We start from the raw sequence: 10,717 nt of genomic DNA, 5'->3' as shown, positions 1-10,717 counted from the left end.
ATATATTCTCACACCACCCATAACCACTTCCCAACTTCCCATCCTCCTGCACGCTTACAGTCACCTCTGTCTATCTGAGGGGAATCAGTTTGAGGACTTGGGTAGCTCTGCAGATCTGCAGATGCTCAAGTCCCTTCTTCAAAATGGTGTAGGATCCTCGTACAATGTACGCATATCCTCCATATACTTTAAATCACCTCTAGATTACTGACAATATTTAGCACGGCATGTACCCATCACTTCGCTTGTGGATTCAAGGCAGTACTTGGTACGCAGCAAATTCAAGTTTTGTTTTTGGTAAACTTATGGAATACAAAAAAATGATCATTTCAATCCAGTGTTGGTTGAGTCTGTGGATGTAGGCTCCTCAGATATGAAGGGCCAACTCTGCGGTGCATTTTGGCTCGGTTAACTTTCAGTGTTTATGTTATTCTGATTATGCAAATGTTACTTAGAACTTAGTCTACATGGCACCCTAAGATTATTTTGTCTTTTCTGCACATTTTGTCATGGAGTTTAAAGTTTGCCTTTTTTATTTGCTTGGTATTCTTCGTACCTATCATTAATAGAACCCCAAGCCCCTGCCAGAGTCTAAATCGCCTCTCACTCTAGGTAGTGACTTTGAGAACACTCCCCTGGCACATCCACCTGCTCTCCTGGTGGCACCCTGGGGTCCCCTTCATCCTCACCCTGGACGTCGCCTCTTCTTCTTGAGTTGGATGCATTTCTCGGGTCCCATGCCTTCCTCTGCGAGGTATACATTTTGCAGTTGCTACCTGAAAAGGGATGAGTACTTTGAGTGTTTAAAATTGTTTTGCTTCTCCTTTGTCCTTCATTGACTCTGCCTGTATACAAAATCTCAGGATTTGAGAGGCTGGCTCGCTAAAACTTCCAGGCTTCCTGATGCCTGCTTCTTTATCTGTGAGCTGCTTCTCACCGTCTGTGTCCCTACCACCAAGGACTGCCTGCATCCAATGGTCTCTTTGTCCCCAGGTCCTCAAGGACTGTCTCATGCTCCCGGTGATCTTGATGTGCAAGCACTTCTGTTCTGGGGCACTTTCTTGTTGTTTCCCTGATTATTTTTTCCCCTCCTTTTCCTCTTCCTTTTTTTCTTTTGAGACGGGGTCTTGCTCAGTTGCCCACACTAGCCCAAATTCCTGGGCTAAGTGGTTCTCCCACCTCAGCCTCCTGAGTGGGATTATAGGCACACACCATGCCTGACTTCAAGCTGCTTTTTTCCTCTTTGCTTCTGTCTCTAGATGCATGTTGCTTCTGCTGGGGGCGCTACGTGGGGCAGTGCCTGGGGATGCTTGTCAGTGATAGGCCTCATCATAATGCCTCTGTCAGGCCTGGTCAGTTCCCTAGAGAAGGAACCCACTCTGTCCAGTTTGGAAGGAGCAGGCCCTGCCAGCATTATCCTGGGAGCCAGCATGGGAAGCAGCCAACTCTATTGCGTGCTCATAGTAAATATCTTCGCTAATCCCCATTTTCTTCTCTGCACCTGGTATCTGCCCGTACAGATCCACCATCTACCATCTCCAGAGCAAACGTATCTGTCTCCTGGTGGGCAGGTAAGAAGCTACAGCTTGGATGTGTAGCGTGGGAAAGGGAGTTGGGGACCAAGCTTTATTTTTGAGTGCTGGGGACAGAACCCTGGGTAAGTCCTCTACCATTGAACTACATCCCCAGCCCAATCCATCTACTTTTTAAGCAGACTTCCAAGCAAGCCACTTTATTGTATCTACCTCCTCTTCACACACTCTTCCTGGGTACTGGGCATTGCTAACTCATAAGACTGTGGAGGTCACAGCTTGACTTGCAGCCATTGTGATTGAAGTTGGGTCCTGGCTCTGCCTCCAGCTAGTCTGTGAATTGACCAAGTTACTTAATCTCTTTCTGCCTCAGTTTCCCTATCTATGAAACAGAGATAATGATACTACTTGCATTATGAGAATGAAATCCTGCTTAAAGTACCTAACAGAGGTTCTGCTCTGTATTTTAGTGATTATTAATATTTTGGAGGTTTCCTGGTGTAAAGTCCTGGCTTTCTTGATTAGGAAACTCTGAGTGTGGTTCTGATGGGCAGCCAGGGCTGGGAACTCTGCTCACGATGGATTTACATGAAAATGTTCTGAGCTCCAGGAAGACACCTCATTGACAGTTTTGCCAGGACGACATTGACCACTGACTTGACTCAGATTCTGCAGGTATAATTAATGTATGTAAATATTACACAAATATAGGCTATATATGCATACTAGTATCTATAATTATGTATAAATCATAACATAAATATGAGAAATAGTATTTATAATAGAAAATAGTATTTTTATAATATATATAAATATTGTACCGATAAAGAATTCTTACATATATTAGTGTGTATAATTATATAGAAGTCAAAATATATTATCCATATAGATAAGAAATAATTCATATAATTAATACACACAATATCATACCAACATAAATAATATGCATATATTAGTATAATTATGTGTAAACCATAACACATAATAAAGAGTACATAAATACTCAAATAACAAAAAATACTTATATCTAGTGTTATATGCTATGAAAATTATATATATACTAAAATATTTATCATAAAAATATTAAAATGATAAACATTTGACAACAATAGGGAACATCTACATGGAATCAGGCAGAAATAATTCAGTTAAAAGTAACTAAAGGTGACGACGAGTCCAGAGCTGTGAGCCTGGACCTTTGATGGCAGGTGGAGGTAAAGGTCTGCAGGTGCAAGTCCACACACACCTGGCCTCCTGAGGTCTGGCAGATCTTACTGCTCTGGCCTTGGAGCCAACCAGTCAGGATGCAGGTGGAGTCTGACGCAACCACAGTCACAAGCCCTTCAGTAGCCATCTTGTGACTATTCAATATGAGGTACACCGACTCTTACAAAAACCCCAAAATAACACCAACCAAAGCTGCCGAAGTGGCAGGGAAGTTAATAGGTTCCTGGTGATTACTGCGGGTAGTGAAAACTGATAGAACATTGCAACTGCTGTAATTTGGATCTGGAAAATCCCCCAAAGTCCAGGGGGTGCTCTTAGGAGGTGCTGGAACCTTTAAGAAACGGAGCCTCTCGGGGAAGCCTTAAGTTGTGGGTGTATGCCCCCAAAGGGGACTGTCAGACCACAGCCCCTTCCTCTTGTCCTTTTGCTTTCCGGCCATGAGGTGAGCTGTTGGTTCTACCTCCACACTTTGCCCATCATAGACATCTGGCAGGTCCACCAGAGGCCCAAGGCAATAATGGGTTCACCCATCTTGAACTAGAACCTCCAGAACTGTGAGCCAAAATAACCCTTTTCTCTTTATAAGCTAGTTATCTCAGGCATTTTGGTATAGTGATGGAAAACTGACTAACATAGCAATATCAATCAAGAGTCATAGACATTTTCCTTCCCTTGTGACTATATTGAGAAATAATTCAATGGATACCAAGAAAGTCGTGTGTGCAAAGGCTCTTATGGCAAAGTTTATGATACTGACATCTTGTAATCAACTGAAGTGCCCAGTGATAGGAGGTGTTAGGAAATGATAATGTCTCAACTCCACTGAATACTATTCAGGATGAAACATATTTATGGAGATTGTATTGTAATATGAGAAGTCTCTAAGAATAAATCTTTGGGAGAAAAGATGAGGAACATGAAATTGTTTCTACATAAAGCTAGAGTCAAAAGATTCTAAAGGGAATACAAAACTTCATTCAAAATGTTTTAAATGAATTAATTCTTTAGGAAAAGCTAGAATTTATAATTTTGTAAATGAAACGAGGCTCTTACATATTTTAGTCAAGAACTATTTTTAAGCACACAGGAGCTTCAGAGATAAACTGTGGAGTGTAAATCCTGGTAGTTCTCTTACCTTTTTCTGAGGGATGGCTCCCTGGGTTTCTTCTGTTTGAAACAAGAGTTGTTTTCCCAGTATTGTTGGCTTTATTGCATCTCTGTTTCCAAACCCCAACCCTAACCCTAATGCCCCCTCTCACCTCCCCTAACTAGGCCAACATGTTGCTAGACTTTCCTCAGCATTTGCTTGCACCCCTTTTTGAGCGTAAGGTTGGCAGTGACCCGTCCATCTCCCCGCAACCATAATAAAACATGTCATGCGGAATCCGTGTGCTCTCAGCTTTGCCTGGTCACCATGGCAACAGTGATAGGCTGTGTTTTCATCTCTCTCCCTGGAGGTGGAAACAGAACAGTGGCAGACCTAGAATGGACACCCCTGCCCTGTTTGTAGGACTGTCTTTGTGGGGGTGCTGGAGTCAGGCTGGCTTTGGAATCTGGGAATTGCGGTTCTGCCACCTGTTAGCTGTGTCATGCTAGGAAGTCACTTAGCTTCTCCTGGCCTCGGCGTCCTCATCTGTAAAATGGGGTCATAAAAAGGCCAACGTGGCAGGGTGTTGACGCTTAGGTGGGCCGGCAGGAAGGGCTTAGATATCGTGCTGGGCCCACTGAGCAGACGCTGAGAAACTGGCCCTCCTGTGCTGTCACTCAATGGGTGTGGGAAACCAGAGCTGCAATGCAGTGATCTTGAGAGAAAAAGAGATGTAGCACTTGTGCAGAGGCACTGAGGTTAGGGAGCCATTTTCTCTGACCTTTCCTTGTTGCTGGCCAAGGTTCAAGGTCTGCCTCTGAAAACAGGGAGCCAGGACCAGATTTGGTGTCCTAGAGAACTCTCTTGGTTACTGAACCATTGGGTCCCACAGTTGGGTGACCTGCCCCATAGTGTTCACCACATATCCCAACACCAGTCCTGCCTACCCTCTCCCTATGTGGGGAATGACCACACAGTCACCCACAGGTCGCTGCACGTCTGTCACTAGGCCTGAGGTCCTGCTAGAGTTCAGATATAATTCGAGTCCACCCAAAGTTTCACGTGTTGAAAACTTACTCCCCAGGGTGGCAGTTTCAGCAAGTGATGGGACCTGCAGGAGGTGGGCCTGGTGGAGGTCCTTGGGTCGCTGGAGGCACTACCCTCAGAAGGGATTGTGGGACAACCACCCTCTGTGCACCTGGGTTGAGAAGTATTCACTTGCTGGATCCCTCATGTGCTCCACCAGCTACCACTCACCACTGGATCCAAACCACATGCTAAATAAACCCGACTGTGTCGGGTATTTTGTTATAGTGAAGCAAAGCTGACTAACACAGGGCATTTTCCTCCAATAGCCACTCAAGGTATGACTCTCAACTCTTTCCTGATAAACAATGTGTGCTCTCTTTTACTCTTTCCCTAGTGCCTGGTCATTCCACTTCTTCCCATGTTGCTGTGGGGAGACAGTTCCCTTCTTTCTATCCCCAGCTTCTCCTTGATGATATCAGTCTCTGGCTTTAAGACAACTGGATCCCTCACCTCAAGTCCTTTAGTGCAGTTGCTCCTTCTCCCCGCCTATGCCTCGAGAGATATGATTAGGGACCATCTGCTTCTGTCTGTCCACCTCTGTGGATATCCCTAAGGACCAGGCTCTGGTCTCCCTGAGGCTTTTTATTTTGGTGTGTGTGTGTAGGGGAGGACCAGAGATTGAACTCAGGGGCACTCAACCACTGAGTCCTATTTTGTATTTTATTTACAGACAGGGTCTCACTGAGTTGCTTGGTGCTTTGCTGTTGCTGCGGCTGGCTTTGAACTTGCAATCCTCCTGCCTCAGCCTCCTGAGCCACTGGGATTATAGGAGTGTGCCCCCATGCCTGGCTCCCTGGGGTTTTGAGAGTTCTGGGCCTGAATCTGCTCCTTTGGTGGCCAGGTCCTCCTCTAGCCTTCTTCCTTTCCGTAACCCATTCCTGATTCTGGTAGCCTGAGTCCTCCACACCTGCTGCCTCTGCCTTTATCCTGGAGGAAATTGTCTATAACAACTCACTGTCTTCAGTTCACATATAGGCAGATGCACAATTACAGAGAAACTCACACCTCCGCCCCGGGACACCTCAGAATCATGGCTGGTCCTTGATGCCATGGGGCAGTTCCACCCTTTATCTCAATCTAGTGGCTGGTGGTTTTTCACTCCCCTCAGAAGATTGTAAACATTTACCCTTAACTCAGATTCTATATTTAAATGGACCCTCTACCTCTCAAAGTAAAACCTTGCTTTTGATTCACAGAGAAAATCAGGGGTCACATCCCAATCAGGCATAAAATCTTTGCATTCCTACAATGGCCTTGGACAAACTTACCTTCAAGTGTACCTACCCATGGAGCTGGCTGTTGTCTGCCTTCCCTCATCCCTTCTCACCAGCTCTGTGCCAAGGGCTGCCTCCTCCCAGGGACCCCTCACCAGGCTCCCTGGACTTCTGGCTTCCCAGGAGACCAGAGTAGGGAGAGGCAGAGACTGGGTATTTCTTCCCTGTTCCTTGCTCTCTGTCAGTAACTTTAGTCCTCCCCCCAAATTCCAGTAGCTTCTCCCTGGAGTTCCAGTGGAATTCCACTGGCTCCAGGGTGACTCATTTCCTTCCTGTTCTAAAGGTAGAAATGGCTTCTGGTTCTTAGGAATCCTTGGTGTATCACCATCCTTTGGGACTGACTTAACACCACCTCTCTAGGCATTCTTTTCGTGAAACTGTATGTTGGAACCATTTGGGAGGGGGCACTCTTTTCCTACCTGGACCCTAAAAGATCTGCTTGTCAATTCTCTCTCCCTTCCATGGATGAAGTGTTCCACCTTCTGCAAGAGGATCAAAGCTCCTCCTGTTGTTCTTCTCGCTCCCTCTTTCCCGTACCTTAATTTTTCTCTTTCCGCTCTAGTCTCTTCCTCTGAATACATTCGAAACCTCCTGTCACTGACTTTGCTGAGTCTGCTGTGCTTCTCTCTATTGCATTATATCTTACTTTTTGTTTCATTCCATCTTCTGGAAAGTAAGATCTTCTCATTCAGTTGGCATCATTTTCCTTGCTAAGATGTCCAACTGTTACCAAACCCAGGTCCGGAAGTTCAGTCCTTGGAAAGACCCATGTCTAAGAGAAGAGTGTTGGGGAGAAAGAAAGGTTTCATTCAGTGGCCAAAGAATAGAGACGAGGGAGTTTTGCTCGCAAATCAGCTTCTCCAGTTCAGAGGGTTGAGAGGGTACAGATACAGGATGGGAATAGCAAGGGAGAGGGAGAGGCTAATAAAGGGGAGGGGTGTTGGTGTCTTTTCTGGGGATAAGTGGAGATCTGCCAGGAACTTGGGTGTCAATTCTCACTCCTTTCATGATCTGGTGTTTCTGGTCATGGCAGCAGGTAAAAGTCTTTAGCCTTGAATTCTCTCTCTCTCTCTCTCTCTCTCTCTCACACACACACACACACACACACACACACACACACGGCATGTCTAGGTCAAGTTAACCCTGTGTTATGATTTTGGACAGAATATTTCTCAAGGAATCAATATTTTTACAGGCAGTACTGAGTAGACTCTGCCTCCTTTAAGGCAACAAAGGAGACAGAGATGTTAAGATTTGCATCTCATTCCAGTCACCCATCAGACATCTGCCAGCCCAAGTGAAGAGCGGTCAAGAGTGGCCTTTACATCCCTGAAAAGTAACCTCGGCAGATGTTAGCATCATAACCCCACATGCGAGAGGTTTTACTTACGGCAGAGCTAGTCGGAGATCAATAATGTTTTGCCTAGCTGTGTGACCTCCAAAAGTAATGATTTTAAGCCAACTCAGAGCAAGTGAGGCTAGAGGGCTTATTTAGGTTTTTCCTTGGTAACACAATAATGGATAATCACCACCTGCAAAGGAGAGAGCTCAGCAGGTATCTCATACAGACTCTCTGAATGAGGAAAATGCAAGGTCATGAGCAAGGTTTTGGAGTCAGACCACTCTACCAATTACTAAGCTGGCATATTTTGTAAGCCCTCTGACCACTGGCTTCTTTTCATACAAAATAAGATCCTCAAGTTTGAGTCTCAACCCTGACTGTCCAGCACTGGGCATCTCTATGTGGGAGACCCCATTCCTATGCATCCAGCACCTCGTCTTTCCTGCACTCTTCATCCTGATGGATAAGGTTCAACTCAGCCTGCAAATTCAGGTCAGAAACGTGGGCTTCACTTTTCTTTCTTCTCAGTAGAAGAAGGTGGGCTGCGGGTTACAAGGGGCCAGCAGTCTCACTGTCAGCACCTTCAGGGGGCCTCAGTGGCAGGGTGCTTTCTTCTGTGTTGTCAGACTGTCTTGGTCTGTTTTCTGTTGCTAATAACACAGTCTCACAGACTGGGTGAGTTATTAAAGGAGAAAGATTTATTTCGGCTCCAGTTTTGGCCCAAGGTCAAGGGCCTGCATCTGGTGAGCTTTCTTCCTGGCAGTTTCCTGAGGTGGCATAGGGCTTAACGTGGCAAGAGTCAGGAAGCATGTGTGTGTGTGTGTGTGAGATCCTCCCTCTGGTCTCTCTTCCTTTTCTTATAAAGTCACCGGAATTCAATAATGGAGGCTCGGCCCTGCTGATTTTATTTAACCCAAATCACCTCCCAAACAGTCCACCTCTAAGCACTATGGTTGGATTCAGTTTCCACTCTCTTAATACCTTATAATGAGGATTAGATTTCAACATCAGTTTTTAGAAAAGACAAATCATATATAAGTCATAGCACAGATGAAAATTGTATCTAAATTTAGCATTTCCTACCCTAGTAGTCTCCTTCTCATCTCTAGGTTGTTGCAGACTGATAAACCAGATACTGGGGCTTTGGGGGACCGAGCCTAAAATAAGAATTCACAGCTCCCCAGGGAAGCAAGGGCTCCCCTGGGCGTGAGGTACCTCAGCTCTCTTCATGAGCTGGGCAGCTCTGTTCTGATGTTGAGACCTTTGGCTTCTCCTTTCTCTTTCTGTGGTACTGGAGATTGAAGCTGGGAGCGATTTGCACTGAGATAAAAACCCCAACCCTCTAAAAATCTTATTTTGATTCAGGGTTCCACTAAGTTGCCCAGGTTGACCTTGAACTTACAATCCTTCTGCCTCAGCTTCCTGAGTAGCTGGGATTACAGACCTATGCCAGGTTCCTTTGGGTTTTTCTTTCCTGCTTTTCTCCTATATTCCAAAATGTCGATACCATCTTGCGTAAGTGTGGATTCACTGCACGATTATGATTTTGGAACATTAATCATCCTCTTTGAGTCTATATCCTGTAATATGTAGCAACTTGATACTGCTATTTATGTTTTTAAATAACCCATTTCCCTCTACTGGCCTCATCATAATAAAAGAACTCGAAAGACTCCTGTTGGCTAAAGGGTTAATTCGGTAGCATTGGGTTTTTTCTTGCCTTGGAGACTGTAGCATGCACAGGTGTTCTCTATTCCCTTATCAAAAAGAGAATCAAGGGAGGGGAACCTAGGTTTTGAATGTGCGTTCAACGTACATTCATAATAAAAGCTGAACCGAAAGGCACATTCATGCTGCTCCTTGATGTAACCGAACTGGTGAATGAAACTTTGGGGCAGAGCTCACCTCCAAGAGAGTGGTTCTATTCACACTGAGACCTGACCCGTTGATCTTGAATTTCCTTGAAACGCTAGTTTTTCCTTTCTCCATGAACAGCTGTCCTTCTCCTCCCAGCATCTTTGTAATCGAGCTGGGTGGTATTTTTTTTCCCCTTCTTTCTTTTTTTCCCACACTGCCGTTGGATAAAAGATCCCGCCCTTGATTGAAATGGAATCTTCCACTATTGAGCGAGCCTTTGTTGAATGAGTCATCCGCGCGGCCGCTCATTGGCTGAGGCCTCCGGAGCCCAGGGGATTGCCTGGCACCGGCTGCAAGGCCCGGCTTCATTCACAGAAACGCTGGCTCGCTCGCTAGCCCTTTCATTCACACAAACAGCATTTCATTCACATTTTGCTGTTTTTGTCTGCTTCTAATGAAGATCACGGTTTGGGAATGATAGGGCTGTCTTGCTTCCGATTTGAGGGAGACTCTGATAACCATCAAAATCATCTCTGGGGTGTGCATTTGCTGTTGCTATGCAAGAGAGGGGAAGAGAAAAAATGAGTGCCGAGTGGCTGTTCTGCTAGGGCTGCGGCGCAGGAGGAGAGCTGTGGGGACGCGTTTCCTGCGCCGGGACCGCGCGGCTTCTCCGCGCTCCTGCGTCCTCGGAACCCGCCTCACCCGCGCGCCCGCCATGAGTGGCGCTCCTTAAACCCTGCTCCACAAGAAACGCGGGACCTCATGTGCCACACATGTGCAGTCCTAGGCGGGAGAAGGCTCAGGGTGACCTGAGCGTGAGCCAGAGGTGAATTCATTTGCTCGCACCGAAGTTGGCCGGGAACTTTCAGTGTTTCACGGTGGGGCAGGTTATCTTAATGCATGAGGCCGACTTGCAGAGGCTACTGGGGAAGGGGACAGTGGGTCTCAGAGTGTAGGGCAGACCTGGAGGATGCCAACGTCCTGTTCTCCTAACTGGGAGGAAGAAGGCCTGTACATTTCTTTGCAAGCCTGAGCCCGATTCCTGAAAACAAGGCTCCCCCCCCCCCCCCCCTTGTGGATTTGATGTGCAGCTGAATTTTTTCCTCCTGACTGCCGGGCTGCAGGCAGCAACTGAAGGGACATTGTAATGCATTGGTAGCATTTCTCAGGCATTTTTCCAGGGCTTAAACACATTCAGTTGGAATAAAACTTGAAACGCATCCCCCCCTTTTTTGGAATGGATTTCTGGAGCCTGTTGCCACTCATCGAAGAAGCATTTCTTTTTTGGAAGTAGATTTTCAACTTAACC

The sequence above is a fragment of the Sciurus carolinensis genome, chromosome 15 (assembly GCF_902686445.1).
Source record: "Sciurus carolinensis chromosome 15, mSciCar1.2, whole genome shotgun sequence".
Taxonomy (NCBI): Eukaryota; Metazoa; Chordata; class Mammalia; order Rodentia; family Sciuridae; genus Sciurus; species Sciurus carolinensis.
This window is presented reverse-complemented; position numbering follows the sequence as displayed.